We start from the raw sequence: 19,605 nt of genomic DNA, 5'->3' as shown, positions 1-19,605 counted from the left end.
AGAGTGGTTTCTAAATATCTCGCAAAATGTTACAAGCTGAATCCTCATCTCATCCAGTACTGTATACTCCTTTTAAATGTCAAATAATGACGAAAAAAGGTACATTCTCTACTGGTATCACAAGGAAAAAATGGTCCCATTATAGCTATCCGTTTGACCCAACTTGTTCAAATAGTTGCAAACTGGAAGTAGGCCGATACTCGTTCACATTACCATGGTGTGAATTACCATACAATTTTAAGATGAAAATTAATACCAACTCACGCCATTCCAGCTGACACTAAATTGAATGAGCTGGCACACTCTGAAAAAAAAAACCCAATCAATTCCAGCTGAATATCATGGCCTGGCTCTAAATCATTGATTATGAAGTTTTATTTGTACCAACTGGAAAACATGTCGTTCAACTGGCAGACTCACTAGTTGACTCCACTTAGACAAGTTGACTCCAAACTAACATTTCATTCCAACTGACAGACTGAAACAAATGAAATAAACTAGGCAATTGTCTACCAATTAGAATTCATTGACATAACCTACAGATTCACCACTGGATTCCAATTGCAAGAAACGGAATAAAGTGTCATACTGAAATATCAACTACCCGATTCCTGTATAGATACAATAATTGTATTGAACTTGACTAGACACAACTGGCAGATTTACCAGTTGATTCCACTTGAAAGCGATGGAATGGACTGGTACACTGAGAAAACATAGATGACTCCAGTTTGAACAAATGGATCAAACTGTGATGAGTGAGTTACATGTGTGTAATAACAACATACCTAATAGTAGTAGCATAGTGGTACTGGTGATAATAATGATGATGATAATAATAATAATAATAATAATAATAATAATAATAATAATAATAATAATGATAATAATAATAATAATAATAATAATAATAATAATAAGGTCTTATCCAGGAGAGCCTCTCCAGTGTTGTCGCTGCTCTATACCACAGGGCCCTGCCATACCACTAACAGTTGAACTGTTCTAATGAAAATGACAGATTAAAAAAATTAGATCTATTGTGTAAACTGGAACATTAAAGCCTATTGGTTGATTCCAGTAGGAAGAAATAGACCAAAGTATGCCCTTAGACAAAGTGGGATCAACTGGACACAACAAGCAGATTTTTCAGTTGATGATCCACTTGAAAGAAATTGTGTGAAATGGCATACAACAACCAGTTGATTACAGTAGAAACAATGAGTGCACATTCGAGTTCGACACCCACAAATCATACAGCCAACAAATCAAACAACCCATGAATTTGACACCTAGCGAACAAGGCCCACATGACTGCGACACTAGGTAAATAAGGCCCACGACACTTTTACAATAAGCCCCATGATGCAATGTCGAGCTTGTGGGCCGTATGACTTGTGGGATGACCCCGAAAAAGTTGGACCAATTTGGTGCAGGTTGAATCGACTGGCCACAACTGGCAGATTTACCAGTAAGAACTGGCATACTAAAACATCAACTCCATGATTCCAGCAGATTCAACTTTTTTGAACCAGGCTCTTGTATACCTGTTGCAAATGACTTGACACAACTGATAGATTTATTCAACTTCAAAGCAATGCAGATTTAACCTACATGCACTTTGATAAAGTTTAGGCTGTAACAGTTAGTAGAACCCAGCCGGGTAATGTATCAAACTGGCATGACTGGGGAAGTTCATACCAGTTCATCAAATCTGGCAGTTTTACCAATTGATTCCACTTTTTAAACGATTATAAACGTACCAATACATTACAGTCAAAACTATTGGACCATTATGAGTATACTTGCAACGAATGGGAAAAATCAAAATATATATCAACCGATTCTAAAGGTAAACCCCTTAAACTCTAAGGGACGTGGCAGGAGAGGGAAGGGCGGAATCCACCCTCGATGTTTCGAGTCTGCGATGGAAGAGACCCTGTCATGAGACATTTTCCTGACTTTTTTTCAAGTTCAACTTCAAATTCATTGTTGTTTTTTCCACAGCAAAATAATCTATTTGGTGAACATAAATCTCGCTTTCTTCAATGAAAGTAGAATGCATGTAATTTGTACAGAGAAAGCAATAATTGAAAACCTAAAGTAGGGGTACAATGCAGTGGTTGCTGAGGTAACAAAAGTGAAATAAATGAAATATGCATTGTGTGAAAAAAGCAGGGACCCACTAAAAAGACAAAGCTTGTGAAGTACGGTCCCTTCTCCGATTGAAAAAAAAAATCGACGCAAAGATTGATTGAAAACAGCAACAAAGAAACTCTTTAAAAATCTGACTATTCTTTATCGGAGCAGATCCAGGAATTCCGTAAATGGGGTGGGGGTGGGGATGGGGGAGGGATCTGTCATGGTGCCACTTCCGCAATTAAAGGGGGGAGACACGCCCATTTTCATTTTGTTTTCTTTTTATTTATTTATTTTTATCTTATCAAAAATTAAAGAAGGGGCCCCCTGGAGCTATCACTGCTGTAACATTAATCACTGCGATTGATTGATCTTATGCTAATTATGGTATAAAAGTGGTCAATGAGAATCTCATAAGAAAACAAAGGAAACAATAAAAAACAAAGAAATACATTTTAAACTAAAAAAAAAATCATATACTAGTACATAATAAATTGGCTTTTGGAAGTCCTTTAATGTCTGATGCATGGTCTTTAAACATGTAAAAACAGACTTACAAATGATTAAGAAATAGACTCTTAATGCTTTTAATTAGGCTAAAATAAGATGATGGGCCTAATTTGCACAAATAATTAATTGATGAATTAAAATTAGAAATTGACAATTAAAAAAAAATATTATAAGATATATAACACATAATTTTGTAGATTACAATGTGGTTGTAACTTGGGCCAAATTTCGCTACGATCGTAATACTAATGGTCGAGATCTTGTGGAGGGGGGGGGGGGGGGGAGGCGAAATTCCCTCCCAAAATGCAATTTTTAGCATTTATAGCCAAATAAGCCTGGCCCGTTAAAGATAAGCAAAGTTTTGGAACTAATTCACATTGTGCGTTATCTCATACAAATTCCAAGTACGACCCAAAATATTATACCGGTATGTTCATGTAATAAATGTACTACAGCCTGTATTTAGTATATGTGTGAATGTGTGTAGTGTGTGTATGTGTGTGCTTGTGTGTGTGTGGGGGGGGGGGGGTGTGGGTGAGTGCAAACACCCGGTTAGTACTAATATATCCATGGTACCAAGAACTGACTTCTTCCCATGCAGTTTAAACCTCATTAACCCAACTGGAAAATGTAACACAAGTTGATTCAAGTTGCACGAACCATGTTTTGACTTGGTTTCTGTATCGCTCATGAATATTCATGAGAGAGCATCTAACATGCAAAAGTGAGAAAATAGATAAAAGACATAAAAACCCAAAGTATATATTCTGGGTTTAAACTTTGAAGTATGTTGGGAAATTTCTCTTTTGTTACCAACTATTTTAACTTGTGTTATAACAATGCATATTCATATTTTGATAGGACTAATATTATGCATGACATGTAGTTAGTAACCATGCCTTAAATCTTTTCAGATATCAGCCCATATATAAAGAACTGATACACTAGCAATGTATCTAGGAATAGGATGTATACTCTAAGTATACAGATAGGTAGACCTGTATAGATTAGGATGTAGGTCTTGTACAATAGTGTAGAAACAGGTGTATGTGAATCGAGGCCAGGTTATGTAGGTAACATACTAGTACTGCATGCTGTAAATACACGACCATTAGTGTTATTTTTCTTTTCAAATTGTAAATACCATGGTAATACCAGGGTAATACCATGGTAATACCATGGTAAAATCACCTCAGAAATACCATGGTATTGTACCATGGTACCGGTACCATGGTATTTGGTAAGCACAGTAATACCATGGTAATATACCATGGTACATGGTAAGAGCAGTAATACCATGGTATTTTGCCATGGTAATACCATGGTAATGTACCATGGTTTTACCAGGGCAAAATTACCAGGTTTCCATGGTTCATTACCATACCATGGTATTACCATGGTAAAACCATGGTTCTTTTTTGTAAGGGTTAGGCTCGAAAGATGCGTCTGACACTTCTCAAATGGTTTCCGATGACCGGCGAAGCAAATTTACCTCGCGAAAGGGTAAATTCCGGCGAAGAATATTACGAAAAGAAATCAACCGCGGAGCTAAGCAGGAGAACGTCCTGTCGGCTGGAACGAACGCGAACGTATTGCTGGACGCGCGTGCGGGCTCTCCTATTATTACTCATTATGCATCGTAGTCTCTTTCGAGACTTCCGAAATAAAATTAGTGTTTTCTTGGTATCTCGCAAAAAGTTAAAAGCCCAATTCTCATCTCCCCCAATACTGTACCATCCCTTTAAGCATTCAAGACACACCTGCACTTCACTGTACACAGACGGAATGGATACACTGTATAGCTGTCTCCTTGTTTGTTCATTTATCATCATTCACACGGTGAATAGCTCTTTTATTATAAAATACTGGTTTTCAAAGGAGTTCACATAGAAATATAAATATATAGATATCTATAAACAACACAACGGTACGAAATATAACATACTAAACGAATAAAGATACAAAATATGACATGACAGAAGAAGAAAACACATGTTCAATGGATGTAAGCATGGAAATCATCCTAGAAAATCGTAGAAAATTTATAAACCAGCTAATTCGGAAGATAGAACATAACCATTCCCTGGGAAAAACAAACAAATCCATATATCTTTTAAAACGCAGTCTAAAACATTTTACGTGTGTATATCTTCTAATATTCTGCTTAAAAGTACAAACTCTTGGCGAAATCGAATGCCGTATAACAGTTCTTAAATGATTTTGTACCAGAACATTAGAAAAGGAAATCTTTTCGTTTGAAATTTGTGTGTACATGGTTTTGGCAAATATATTTTTCATTGAGCTTTTCGAAGAGAAGATTGTTTGGTTTGCATGCATTTTCGATTGGCAAGATATTCACCTGCAATGTCGTGATTACTTCTTAAACGCACAATTTCCACGAGATTCATTCTTTTCCACATGGTTTGTCTACTTCCGAGGTTCGATTCCTGATTGATTGCATGATTCATATTACTCAAATTTATTCATGTTTTATTCACGAGAGTTACTTTCTCCCCAACCGCATGTATGTTGTCGAAAGACAATCCTACAGAGCCAATTGTTGATTTTATACATTGGCATCGATATTACTTTTTTGTTGTCCTTTTCTTTCGAGAAATCATTATTTGGAACAGAGATTGACTATGACAGCTCCCCCAAAAGATGAAACGAAAACTACAACTCTATTTGTAATCTTCTCGAAAGGGCCTCCCATAAATCTGTAGATACCGTCTATAGAATTTACCTGATTGGGTACAATGTTAGTATAAACACGAGTTGATTGTCCTTAAAGAAGATTAATCGAAACGTTTTTTGTTATGCTGTCCTGATAATATGAGCATGAAACGTTGCAGGCACATTTGAATCAAGATTCATGTACGTTTATGCCTATGTCTATTGATGTCTATTATGTCTCTGTCTTTGTCCCTGTCCTTACCTCGGTTTTGTATTTCTATTTACTGTGATACTGTATAAATATGGAATGTCACTCATGTTAAGGACACACTCGTCACAAGTCTTTGTATTACTAGAGATGTGCCCAGCATTTTCAAATTGATCGCATGTTACTTGTACTTGTATATATTTATTTATTCATTTATTCATTTGCCGGAAATATATCACTGAACCTGAAACCTGGTACAAGGAGACTCGGTTAGAGATACCAAATATCTCGTAGAAAAAGCTATCATATCCTGAGAAAAAGTGTTTGAAAACAATAAAGTGAATGGATTCTGAAGCAGCTTAAGAACGTAGGCCTATACATGTACCATGCCCGAGGAAGTCTTCGCAGGGTGACCACTTTCATCACAAATCGTGGATCGTTTAAAATGCACCGCTCTTTACTGTCCACCTTACCTAGTTTCTGCGGCTCGATCAGGACAGCTACTGTCAATGAGGATGAAGCAGCCGAAAGCTAAAAAACGAGAACTGGAGAACCAGAGATTGTACTCATAGAACATAGATCTAACGTCACAACTGCTCAACAACTCCAACTGAAAATTGTGTTAAAGTGTGTCCAGTATATGAGGATGAAGTTCTATCTACGTGTATAACGATCATATCAAAACCATGCATTCAAACGGTATACGCTATACAAGTAGATATGATTACCAACTCCCGGTAAAATATTGAAGGATTTCTCCTAACTTCTGGATGAAAATGCCCGTTTACCGTCATCACTTGGCTTTCCCGGGTAGGACCCATTATATTTGGTAGTTCTACGATGGAGCAGTCGCCAATTTTGGCCAAATCACAACATACCCAATGATAAGCTGGACTCTCGAGCTATTCTATGTATACGATGAGACGTCTTTCCTCTTGGTGAACCAACAAGTCAGGAGCAAAAGCCGCAATGTGCGTTATACTGCGACACTGGTGAGCAGATGATCGATGGCGGTAGCGATGAAGCGACGAGGACTATACAGCTCTAGTAGTGGTGACACTTGTCTGCTTGTGACAGATGAATAATTACTAATGCAACAGGAACCGTCAGGCATAATCACGTGCCTATATGATAATGTTATATCATCGTGAAGACTTAAGTCCAAAAAGACGACAATTGCCATCAAATCTTAATAGGCCTACCCGAAGAAGAGCAGACATGATGTACAAACTCCGCAGCGTTTGCTGCACATGGACTCTCTTACACGTTCGTTTCAAAAACTGTTTTCAACTCCGCATAAAGAAACTCATAATACTGTAGGTCCTATATAAGGACCACTCGGACAAAATTGTTGCAGTTTTTATGAAGTAGGGAGAATTGTGTGCTGTAAACGTAAAACCGCAAGCTTAATCCCGACCCGCGGAGGCTTTTGAAGCGTCCTCATCTTCACATGCATGTTATTTAAGTCTCTTGTGTCGATGTAGCGGTTCAAGGCACAATATCACGTACCAAAGAACAGACACACCAAACTTCCGCAACTCCCATACAGGGTAATCAAGAAGATTATGCGACACCGGCTGAACGAACTGGTCCCGTACCCGTATAACATTGTTATCGGTTAAGTCGTAAAGAGACATGAGGGAACTACCCAAGGAATCCCGAGTTGCCAAGGTTACTACAGGACAATCGCAGCCTATGCACCGCCACAAATCGTTAAACCGATTCTTCACCATCTGGAGAATTGCAGAACGTGCGTAATGCCGTCCGGAAAATGTTGCGCGAATTATGAAAATGACCAACCCATTGTCGGAGACAAACAGGCACAGGGATGATGTATACAGACATTTCGCGAATACAAGATTTACTCTTCCTGATGTTGCAGACGACATGATTAAAAAAAAAGAGTTCATGAGACACTTTACGATTGTACCATAATTCGGACGTGTTTGTTTATTTAATTAAGAAAATGTTGCTGGTTCTTACGGATCATGCAATATAAGCTTACTAATCTTAACTCATCTGTAACGCAATAATGCGACTGGGTGATTAAAAACCGGGGACATTATTTATTATACATTGTAAATGCGATGTCAGTTGTACATGACAGATAAATAAACTGCATCAAATCTCTCCATATCTTGTGTTCAAAAGTGTATCAGTATTGCTTGTCTCGATTTCCTGCGAAATCTACACCGAACAGAGACTCGGACATAATAATCATGTTCAATCACAAACCCCTTTCTTCCATTTTTTTTTCTATTTTAGGTTAATTTCAACCACTGAAACAGAGAAAGAGTACGAAATTTTCTTGTACTGTATTTTTATTTTTCAACACCAATCACAATTATTGCATGGGAGAATTATACATGTATTCATAATTGCACTGTAGATTCTAGATCTTTGCATTACACGCAATATGAATAGGATCCAAACATGCAAAGGGAAATTTACAATTGATAGTCAATAAGACCAAAAATCGTTCCTGTCCACGACGTTCCACAATAACTTATCTGAATCTTCCATTTATATGAATTTCTTTAATTGAAGAGCTTGCTTCCAAAAGGCGCTAAATCCATTGAAAATGATGGATTTAATGCCTTTTGGAAGCAAGCTCTTCAATTCTTAAATCCAATTGTCACGTTTTCTATGCAACAAAAGGGTCAAACAAAATACAAAGCATAAACACTACAGAAATGATTTTGTTTTAGCAATTGTAGGAAAGATACACTGCAGTGTGAGTCATAAAGTACATGTAGACCTGATAAGAAAATAAACATTAAGTAGAAACCAAAACTAGCAATGCATACGTTGCAACAGAAAACATCACAAGAGTAAGTAAAACGATTGAAAAGAGTGGTCCAACTGAAAAGTAAGGCTTGTAAAACGTGGATCACTCAATACATAATGATAATAACATTATATGAAGCCAGAATCTATTCATGTACATCTGAAATACGTTGATATCTTAAAAAGATTCCATCTCGTATAGACTGCGACAAGAAATCAACGTATTTTGTGCACCGTTATAAGATAGAATTCTTCACAGTTAGGTAATTATTCATAGATGTTTGCAATTCCATATAATCTTAATACAGGTGTCTTGTCGGTTAAATAAGTAAATGTTCAAAGAAATGCTTTTCCGCTTTTACGGAGATATTTATACACAACAAATAATCCGAGTTGCATTTGAACAACCTGAATTATTTATACAAATACTAAGTACAGAGTTTCAGAATTTATATAGTGATTAGGATGAGGAATAAGACTGTTTTCAAAATTTATAACAAATTGCATTGAACAAGGATGATGACATGGCAGCCTCAACTCAAGAATGCATGAGTTAAGAAGGCGTGCATAGGTTCTACACATGTGATCTTGTTACGCAAGCGGTATAAAGCAAGCAGTATTGTGATGGAATGACACCGCTACACTTTTGAAATACGTGAGGCTCCTCTATGCCATCAACACTGTTCAGTGTAATTTGTTTAAGATTTTCCGAGTATCCACTGCAAAAAGTCCGGTGTTAAATAGTGAACACCGAGCTGGTGTTAAATTTTCGGTGCTCATTTATGGTGTTAAATTAACACCTCCGGGTGTCATTTCCAAATTTTAAAATGTTTTTTGAAGAGTTTCTTAGTAACTGCACTTCTTGTTGATCTTTAATTTAAACAAGACGATCAAGAATTTTACATTAAAATACTAGATTTTTGAAAAAAATGTGAAAATAGATTTACAACAAAGTAACACCAGCTGGTGTGGTCTCTTATTGAAGCTGGACGGGTGTTAAACCATTGATATTAACACCAACAAATATCAAATCAACACCATGTGGTGTCATTTTTGAATTAACACCAGTACAGTGTCAAAATAACACCAGGTACAGTGTCAAATTAACACCACGAAGTGTCAAGTGAACACTTTTCAACACCATCACAGTGCATTTTTAACACCTGTGGGTGTGGTCCTTTATTGAAGTTTGATCGGTGTTAGATTTAATACCCGTGGTGTTAAATCTAACACCGATGTTTTTACAGTGTCGGTTTCCGTGTTCAAGGTCCACTTTACCAAATTTCAAGTATCTGTACATACAGGTGTTGATTTACCACATGATGTGAAATTATAAAAATCGTCTGGAATGCCCCTTTAAATGATAATGAGAAAGTATAATATACGAAGACAAGAATCGTTTCAGCGACAGATCAAGATGCAAGTTAGCCCATGATAATAAGGATCCTGCCGATATCCTTTGGTGTCTGCTCTTCCCATTTCGAGAGACTGTGTCACGATGCATGTTATGTTGCAAGTCGGGGAGGGGGGAGGGGGGCAAACAAACACAACCGTGAGTTTCCCGAGCTTCCTCATAGGATCCCGACGGAGGATTGCCATTGTGGCAACTGAAACCTTTGGAAGTGCCGCCCAGGCGCCGAAAGGCATTATCTATGAAATAGGAACATTATAGGGAATCAAGAATTCAAAGAACGAGGAGGAAGATGAGGTGAGGAAGAAGGACGAGGGGAAAGAAAGAAGAGGAATGAGATGAGATAGCCAAATATCAAAACATAACATGACGAAATACATACGGGATACGACATAAATGTCTCGTACAGTCAGTACTCTGTAGCAGTACACTGACAAAGGCATTTTGTACAGTGATGATTGTATCACAACACCCAGGTGTTTCGTTGTACTATTTTGACATCACATGCATTGTGTCAACATTATAGTTATGTTAAAATTGCAAAAGAACTCTTTGCACTATAGTAGTTCGAATATTGTTCCAATAGGTCAATATTCATGTAAAGTGGCAACTCATTTCCAACTGATTGACCCATGAATCAAGTGTTTTTGCAAAAAGAGTACATTCACATTGTACTGCAAAGTATGACTTGTACGAACATTATGAAATCAGTAAGGGAAAAGAATACCAAATAAGGTTACAGATATTCTTTTGTCCCACTTCAATATAATACACTCATGCATTCTTTGATAATGTAAGGGTATCAGAGACTGGGATTTTTTTTTCTTTTTTTTGCTCGATAGTCATGACTTTTCGTCTTCCTTCTTTCTGTTATCTCAAGAAAGGAGGTCAGAGCTAGGTCAACGAAATGGCTACCGAGAAAAGGCATCACATTCCCGATGAGACAAAATATGTCCAGAAATTAATCGGAGAAAGTTGCTCATGTCCCGGAGTAGCCAATCAACCACCTTGAAAGTCAAGGTAAGTCGATATAATTTGTATTTGTTTTTCATCTAGTTTAAAAAGGCAATTACTCCAATCACTGAATGTGAACTCGGCGAATGCAGAAAAGTCGGCTAAACTCATACAGTATAAACTGAGAGAAAATTTTGACATGCCGTATACTGTAAGAGTAACGAAGCTTTAAAACCTTAATAAACTCATGTGGACTATCATGACTATGCCGTCATTGCTGAATGGGAAGGCCAGACTGATTATACATGATGAATAAAAAAAAAAACAACAACAACTAAAAATCTACAATTTCCTCATAAAAATACACAGCCATTCCCTCGACTCGATACTGATACATCAACTGCAGATTATCCTCTGCTTTCAGGAGGTTAGTTAGGTGCTCTTTCATTTTTCTAAAAAGTTCCAAAAATTTGTGCCAGTACACGATTTATTGTAGCTTATCTTTCCAGCGATGTCGACACATTGATGTAGTAAAAATTTTTAAAATCCAGTGCTTCAGAACGGAAAGTCTACACTCTAAAAAATTCCGAGTCAGAACTGACCCGGAACTGGGTCCGTTGGGGGTCACACACCGTTCCGGATCAAAACTGACTTGGAATTTGGTCATGAAGACCCGGAATGGGGTCACCCTGACCCAATTCATGACTCTGGATGGGGTCATATCTGACCCCATTCCTTGTCATTTCTGACCCGGAACGGTGTGTGACCCCAACGGACCCAGTTCCGGGTCAGTTCTGACCCGGATTTTTTAGAGTGTAATTTTCATCAAGTGCACTGACGTGTTTGAGCAATATTTCTGCATTCAAAGAATCTACGAGTACATTTTCATTAAGAATAGATTTGCATTGTTTTTCGCTCACATAATCTGCAAAATTTCCGATGCAAGGATCCACCATATTAGAATAACGTACCTTTTTCATTTTATTTCTTGTGATGGCTAGGGAACGGAAAAAAAAAACTTTTTACCGTCAAGTCTTCGAACAATATTCGCAAAAGAGTTATGCTTGGAGTTAGAATAAGTTGCCCCCGACCTTTGAAATCATCTTTTTAAAGAAAATATAATTCATTTCTCGAGTTAAAAGGGACAAGTAAGTGAAAGCACCTCCTCCCCCTTGATCATACACCACTTCCTTCAGTGGCGACAGAATGAAACTTGTTCAGGATGAGGGTCATACTGGCACATCGTAATATTGCATGAATGATGTACAAATCGTACAAATCATTCAACTGAAAAGCATGAGCGTATTGTAAGCAAGTTTTCCAAATTCGTTTTATGTCAATCACTGTGACTATGCCAATAGCTGTAGTGTCTAGCATTTAGATCTGCACGTGCTGCTACCTCTCAAATTCCTTTCTTCCTTCTCTTCTATCCTTCTCCTTGTAATATGCCCCACCCCTTTATCTCATGTCGTTTGTCCTGTCTCCGTCTTGTTTCCTCCAAGTTTCCAGTGCCTGTGTGTGCGTTTTCGTTTCTATTTTTTGTTCTATTCTAATTCACTAAATTTTCATTGAGTAAACAAATCTCTACAAGCATTTCTTTTACATTGGCCTCTCTTTTCTAATAATACAATTATTATGAACAAAATGTTTCATAACCTGTATGCTTACTTATTGTTGTAACACATCGTTTGTTTGTTTTCTTTGAAATGGTATCGAACTGAAAGGGTAAAAGGACTCCTGTCGTCCTTTGAATGATTTGAAAGATATTCATGGAACAAAACATTTGGATTTCGTGATTTATTTCTCTCAAACTCATGTGAACAGGTGGGCGTACAGTGCGTCGCATCCAAATTCAGCGCTCCACTGTTCTGTTGGCTTTCAAGAATCGCTGAAATTACATACGGTGGTCGTGTTTTTTTTTTTTAATTCAATGATTTATTCATAAGGACAAGGGGCGTGCTTTAAACCTTGCCTTGCATTCCCCATTATACTTGCAAAACTATACACTCCTTCTGCCTCTCTTTTCTTTAAGGATCTGGTCATACCGTGGCCCTTATTTGTTTATTTGATTTTATTTCCTTAAACATAGTCTCATACAGAAATCAGATTTCTTTTCAGTAACATCACAGAAAATATCAATATACGGATTACAATGTAAATGATTGAAAAAGAAAATAAATGTATATATTAATTCCATTCATAAATTTATATTGTTTTGCCAAATTAGCATAATGAACTAAGAAATTATGCAGAAGGAGGACTGCCACTATTATGCTGTTGCTTGAACACATTTTAGCCCAGCAAACCTACCGGAGGGGGGGGGGGGACCTACACATACAGCTGTATAATTATATCATAAAAGCAAAAAAAAAAAAAACCACCAAACAACAAACGAACAAACAAACGAACAAACAAACAGGCAAACCATGTGAAATCAGAGGTACATGTAGTTTTAAAGGATGACCGGACCCGTCGCCTCTGTTGACAAATTCTGTTATTACCAATGACAATTTTTAGGCATCATGTGAACTGGATTTACAAAAAAGTGTGTAATACAGGTCCACAACATTAAAGCGCGACTTTTAAATAGGGAGAATAAAAACAATATACACATTGGCTACTATGATATAAAAAGCTGCCTACTTCAGCGTTACTCTTGTAATAAATCAGAAGCCAAAAAAAAACCAAAAAAAAAACCAACAACAACAACAACATAAAAAACGAACAAACACAACAACAAACAAAGCAAAAAACTAGAAATGTCGCTATGGCGACTGGTATGCCTCCGCCACAATGCATGGTTCTCCAATAGGTCTACGTCTAGACAATAGGAGAAAACGATTTCACATAAATGGCAAATATTAAAACAGGGAGGTGCAAGAAAAGGAGAGACAACTTGTTCGTAATTCATGCAAACACATGTTTCTAGTTTCTTCGTAATGCGCAAATCGAAATGAAATGAAAATTAGGCCTTCTTAAAAACCTAATTTTTTTCTATAATGCGCACATTTCCGCATGTTAGTTTTCTATCCTTTAATCTGGGATATTTTGATCTTTCAAATAAAGTACTCCGCTAAAGCGTGCTCCAGCGTGCTTTTAAAGGAGAAGTCCGGACGATTTTGAAAAAAATTAACCAAAATTTACATAAATAAAGGACCATAATGACTAAGTTTCATTGAAAAAGACCCTCCCAACTCGCCACAATCGATTTTTTAGCATCACTAATTTTGAATCGTAACCGTTCGATTTCTGTACGCCGGCGAGAAAGATCACGTGACAGCGTGACGTTTCCTCCTCACATTGCTTTTTGCTTGGAGCGTCAGCTGGCTCGGGGGAGCCCTGCTTGAGCAACGGTGATACGGGCCAAGCAAGCGGTAGTAGCGTACCGCTCAACAGTCTCTGACCACACAGCGGATGCACGCGGCATGATCTATTGCTTCATTAAAAAAATGCCGATGCGTCAAGTGTTAGGGTGTTGTCAATACTTCAACTTTACTAGTAAGTCTTCAAATTGAAGAAATATTTCGATTTTAAATTGATATCTATCCACGATACTACCTTTACATGATCCTGAATGCTACAACACGCAGCCCGATTACGCTGTGTGTATTGGGCTGCTGGTCGTAGTTACCGGCGCGGCGCGGCGGCGGTACCAAGCTGGCGCTGGCGTTTCTTCCTCGGTTCAAGTTACATGTAAACTGTCGTATTTTATCACCGTCAGACACACTTTTCAACAGTCTCGGACAACAAAAGAGGCAATAATTCTGACATTGACAGACTGATTTCAGATTGTTCACACTCAGAAGTCGAAAAAAACGATCGCGGATTGTGATAGCACTTGGCAGCAGCAGACGTAAATGTATGCCTGCACAGCCCGACAACAGCTAATGCATTGTAAGTGATGGGGTGGACACTAATAAGTACGGCAGTATTATAATACATACATATTTCAATTTAAACGAAAATGTTATAGCATTGCAACTATTTTACATTAATCTTTGAAGATTTTATATAGATATATAACGAAGATTATTTGAATAAAGGAATACAGCGTTTGGCAACAGCACTCCTAAATCGGTGTACGGTCTCCTGCAGTAGCGCCGACAAGGCACACCTATGCAGGCATGCAGATACCGCCCGCAGTCAACAGTGCAATGGGAGATCGATGCGTAGCTGGGCTTCGCTCGCGGTGCTCTCAGCTGAGGAAACTGCGCCCGATACGTCACGCGCAATGCATCCTGGGACAGATAGTACGAAGGGCAGCTCGCGACGGATTCGAACATGAAGAATTACCTTATTTAAAAAAAAAATCATAGTAAATGTATCTGATGGTCTTTTCTCGTCGGGAAAAGGGTAATAGGCTCATGAAATATTGTTCTTTACACACGAAACGGCTTATAATCGTCCGGACTTCCCCTTTAAACTATTTGCTGTTAAAATTGTCAGTTTTACACTGCATTTTGATTCGCTGCTCCAATTCAAGGTACACAAATTCAGTGTTGCCATCACATTGAAAGGGAGAGAGCGAAATGCAGTAGGGGCAAGTATTTCTAGATGTGAGAGCGCTAGTCCCGATTATTGATGCTCTCCTTTGTCAAAGCACCTGATTTCCACCTGTAGTTAAGCGCATAACTTCTCGGCGGTGCCGCGCATGCAGGAGTTGTCTCTCCTTTTCTTACACCTCCCTGATTAAAATGACACGTTTGTCGCAAATGTGTTCGGTGTTTAATTTCTTAGAAATACGCTTCTTTGGATGGATGGCTAAATTGTTTATAGAGAGCAGTTATTCGAGGATTTTAGCATTTTCACTTGACCTTTGACCCCATGGTCAACAATTCTTCAAATTTAATAGTCACTAACATACTGGCAACATCCATTTATATGGCAATTATTGAGACATGGGAAAAATTGTGACATTTAAACTTTCCCTTGACCTTTAACCAATGGCCAAAATCTTTCCCCACAAAATCATCGTGCAGTTAAGGCATGCAGATTATGCCTTATGCAATCTCCAAGGTATGGAGAAAAGTGTAATTTCAGCATTAAATAGTAAAATTGTAGCATTTTAACCTGACCTATGACCTTTGGTTCTATATATGACCCCCAAATTACCAACAACAAAAAAGAACAATTGTCTGGCAGTACATGCATAATTATGCACTAAATTTCATAATGGTATACCTTTAAGCCATTTCTGAGATATGGAGAAAAATGAAATTTTAGCATTTTCACTCGACCTTTGACCTTTAACCCCATGACCCAAAACTTTCTCAGATAATCTTTACCTGGTAGTACATGTATACACTACGTTTTAAGAAAATACCTTCAGGCTTTGCATGGATATGAGGGAAATAGTGAAATTATTGACCTTGTCCTTTGACCTTGAACTTCAGAACCATCCCCCCCCCCCCCCCCCGCTTGATTCCATAAATTTCAAGGGAATCACTGCCAGGCATGAAGATACCTTGAGCAATTTCCAAGATATGGAGGAAAGGTGGCATCTTATCATTTTCTTTTGACCATCAGTATGATGCATTATGTACTAATTTTCATTATGGTAACTTTAGCCGTTTTTGAGATATGGAGAAAGGATATGATTAATTTTTTTTTTTTTGCATTTTCACTTGTCCTTTGACCTTTAATCCCCATGGCCCAAAACTTTCCCTTTAGAGTCTTTTATACTGTAGTACATGTTAACACTAAGGTTCAAGAAAATACCTTCAGGCATTGCATAGATATGGCGGAAATGGTGAAATTTTGAGAATGTGACCTTGACCTCTGACCTCCAACGCCTGCATCCAAAAGTTGATAGGCACAACTGGGGTCACTCATATATATATATATACATATATATATATACATACATATATATATATACATATGTATATATATATATATATATATATATACATCAAGTTTCATTAGTTACATTGTCCACACAATTGATTACGGACGGACGGAGGAAAGGACGGACGGACGGAAGGACGGACGGACGGTTGAACAACCTGAAAACACATGCCTCCGGCGACACTTTGTGGCGGAGGTATAAAAACTGTATCCCTCGTGACATCCCCCGCAATAAACACAACAACTATACAGATAAAAAAAATATATATATAAAAAAATGTACAGAAATTTTTATACAGAACTATACCCTTGCAAGAAATAAGGCTTTTTTGTGATAAGATTTATTTTTGCGTGATGACAAAACCTCCGAACTTGCCGAAGTCTTCCTCAACATGCAAGGATCCACCCAGGACGCGAGCAGAATTACTGATTATCGATAAGGATGCACCTGCTTCGAATCTTCGGGTCTTTTTCCAAGTGAGTTCATGCATACTGTGTGCGATGTTCCACTGATGTAACTGCCAATACACATAAGATCAATCGAATAACCTTAAACTTGAAAAAAGATACAGCTGAGTATGCATGTATTTTTTTTTTAATCGGTGAGTCCGGTAATACCACCTTTAAATGACACAATTGAAGACTACTACGTTTGTTAGGGTAAAAAGAAAAAGAGTAAAAGTCTCCGTTTTAATCTGTCTGTTATACCATGTACGTGTCACCATATAGTTTTCAGATGTCTGTCCACTACCCGTTTGGTAACAGTTTACTCATCAGATTGGAAGTGAAATAGCTTTGACGCTATTCACACCTGTTCAAACTCATAAATGAATAGATACAATGCAATTCTAGTTTGATTTTGTCTTACGATCATATCGTATTGAAAAACAGTGGCAAACGTGGCATTTTCAGAGGATATTTCGTTGAATTCATAATGATGCTTCAGGTTTTCACACCTATAGAAAATGATTAGGGTCATTCGCTGCATTACCAAGTGTTGATACTGATTTATCTCAATGTATAAAGGATTTTTCACGCACTGATTTTGAACCTTTCAAAGACTATTTTTCTGATGCAATTCAAAGTCAATATGATCTGAAGATTTCATGAAGTATTTGAAGAGTTTGTTTGCAAAAACCGATACGTCCATATTTGCCAAATGGAGATATTTGCGATTAATGGCCATAACTTTAAAAATGTACCTCTATATGTAGTGACCGATATATCATTTAAAAGGTATTAGCCTATTTTGTACTTTATGACAGAGACCGTGCTTCAAAATCTTCAAAAATGGACTTATCGGTTTTTGCGAACAAACTCTTCATTTGCAGTCGATGAAGACAAGCAACAGTAAACACGTAGTGCTCCCATCATAAAGAAGACTTTCTCACTTTGCTTCACGATCATAACGATTAAAATGCTCGCGCATTTGTTTTGCTTTTGCTTTGCTTTTTGTTCTACAGGAATAAACGTTTTCTGGATGACAATGATAAGAAAGATTGCAAGGGTAACAGAGACGGCTTTAACAGAGGAAACATTTACCGGTACTATTTTGTTATTATTATTATTATTATTATTGTTATTATTATTATTATTATTATTATCATTATTATGATAATGATGATGAAGATGATGATTATTGTTATTATCGTTACTATCATTTTGGTAGTTAATTGTATTCTAATTATGAAAGTGCTCGACACTATCTTTTTTTTTTAAACCAGAAAATGAATAATGTACTGAAACGAAACAGAAAACACAACAATCTTTGCATAAAGTGGCCTAGACCATCGGGCCCCGCTTATGTTGAGCCCTGTATAATAAACAATGTCCGTATAAGTTTGTGTCTCTTTATGCTTTCATTGAATTCAAAGATCTGATTTATATATTGTAAGTTAATGTTTTGCCTCTTTTTTTTACAATTACTCTACATTGTTTAGTGATTGTGTTATTTCAATCATGTTAATTGTTGTAAATAGTGTGATTTTGTATAATTTTTCAACAAAACATAAATTCAAAAAAAAAAATGTATATTTGCATATACACAACACATGCCATAAAACATTTCTCAAATTGATATTGTTTTATGTTGACTCGCAAAATGTTAATGAAATTGCAATTATTATTTCGTATTTATTCTGACAGAAAGCTGTGTTTTATCGAGATACTAATATGCATTTCTGTCGACAGTAATATGATTTATCTTTGTGTATAAACTAGCATTGTTTGCGCGTTTCTTACATCATGGACACAGACTTTCACATCCACAATAAATTGAAATAGATCAAAGTGCATGAGATGAGAGGATATATCCTTGAATAAAGACACCAAAAAGAAAAGGGGAAAATAACCTTTGATAATGATACTCATGTTTTTAAGGTGGCACATACAATAGTACAAGAGACTTTTTTTTTCTTTAAAGAACTTGTATGTACGTGTATTCAACACGAAAACTTTTACCTTTTTTTTTTTGGGGGGGGGGGTGGTCGTAACACAAGGTAAAATGATGAAATGTATGGGATGCCTGGTGAAGCGCTTAAACAAAGTTAAGATGTGCGATGTAGTGCTTAGCGAGTAGATAATAGAACCTGAGTATTATGTTGTGGTACAAAAGGAGCTACAGAAGAGAATTTGACCACAAGAACAGGATCTTTCCGAATAAACACTCTTCTTCAGAACATAATTCTGAGCTTAGTTTTTTCACCATTTAAAAAAAAGAATGTTTAGTTGAGCTCACCCAGAAGGAATAGAGGATAATATAACCTAACACAAACTTAGCGGCAGTCAAGGGAAAGTTTTCTTTCGTTAAAACAGTAAAACATTAAAACGCTGTAAAAGCTTTCGTTTACTAACTTAGACTGCATCTACTACATGGTGTTTCAAAACGAAAACTCTCCCCCGAAAACTTTTCGTGCAATATCTACTCTACATTCCTGTTATCAAGAACTTGTTTCTTAAATCGAAGCCGAAACACAAAGTGCAACTGGATTTGAAGGGATATAATGTTCAGACAGCAAGTTGTTTACTATTGCGGCGTGGAGTTCACGGAGAGAGAGAGGAAAAAATGTGCCTTATTTGG

The 19,605-nt window shown here is 37.1% G+C and overlaps 1 protein-coding gene across 1 annotated transcript in view; it reads left to right on the top strand.

Annotated features, from left to right (window-relative positions):
* LOC139723429 (TNF receptor-associated factor 3-like) overlaps positions 1-19,605 on the top strand; it is a 61,801-nt gene that overhangs the window by 7,834 nt on the left and 34,362 nt on the right. Inside the window, exons 2-4 of the mRNA XM_071634674.1 lie at positions 4,072-10,745; positions 12,504-17,003; positions 17,990-18,070. The gene's annotated coding sequence lies outside the window, so the exon portion shown is untranslated. The remainder of the gene's footprint in view (positions 1-4,071; positions 10,746-12,503; positions 17,004-17,989; positions 18,071-19,605) is intronic.

The sequence above is a fragment of the Diadema antillarum genome, unplaced genomic scaffold (assembly GCF_040938485.1).
Source record: "Diadema antillarum isolate AM-2024a unplaced genomic scaffold, OU_Dant_1.0 scf00000190, whole genome shotgun sequence".
NCBI lineage: Eukaryota > Metazoa > Echinodermata > Echinoidea > Diadematoida > Diadematidae > Diadema > Diadema antillarum.
This window is presented reverse-complemented; position numbering and strand designations above follow the sequence as displayed.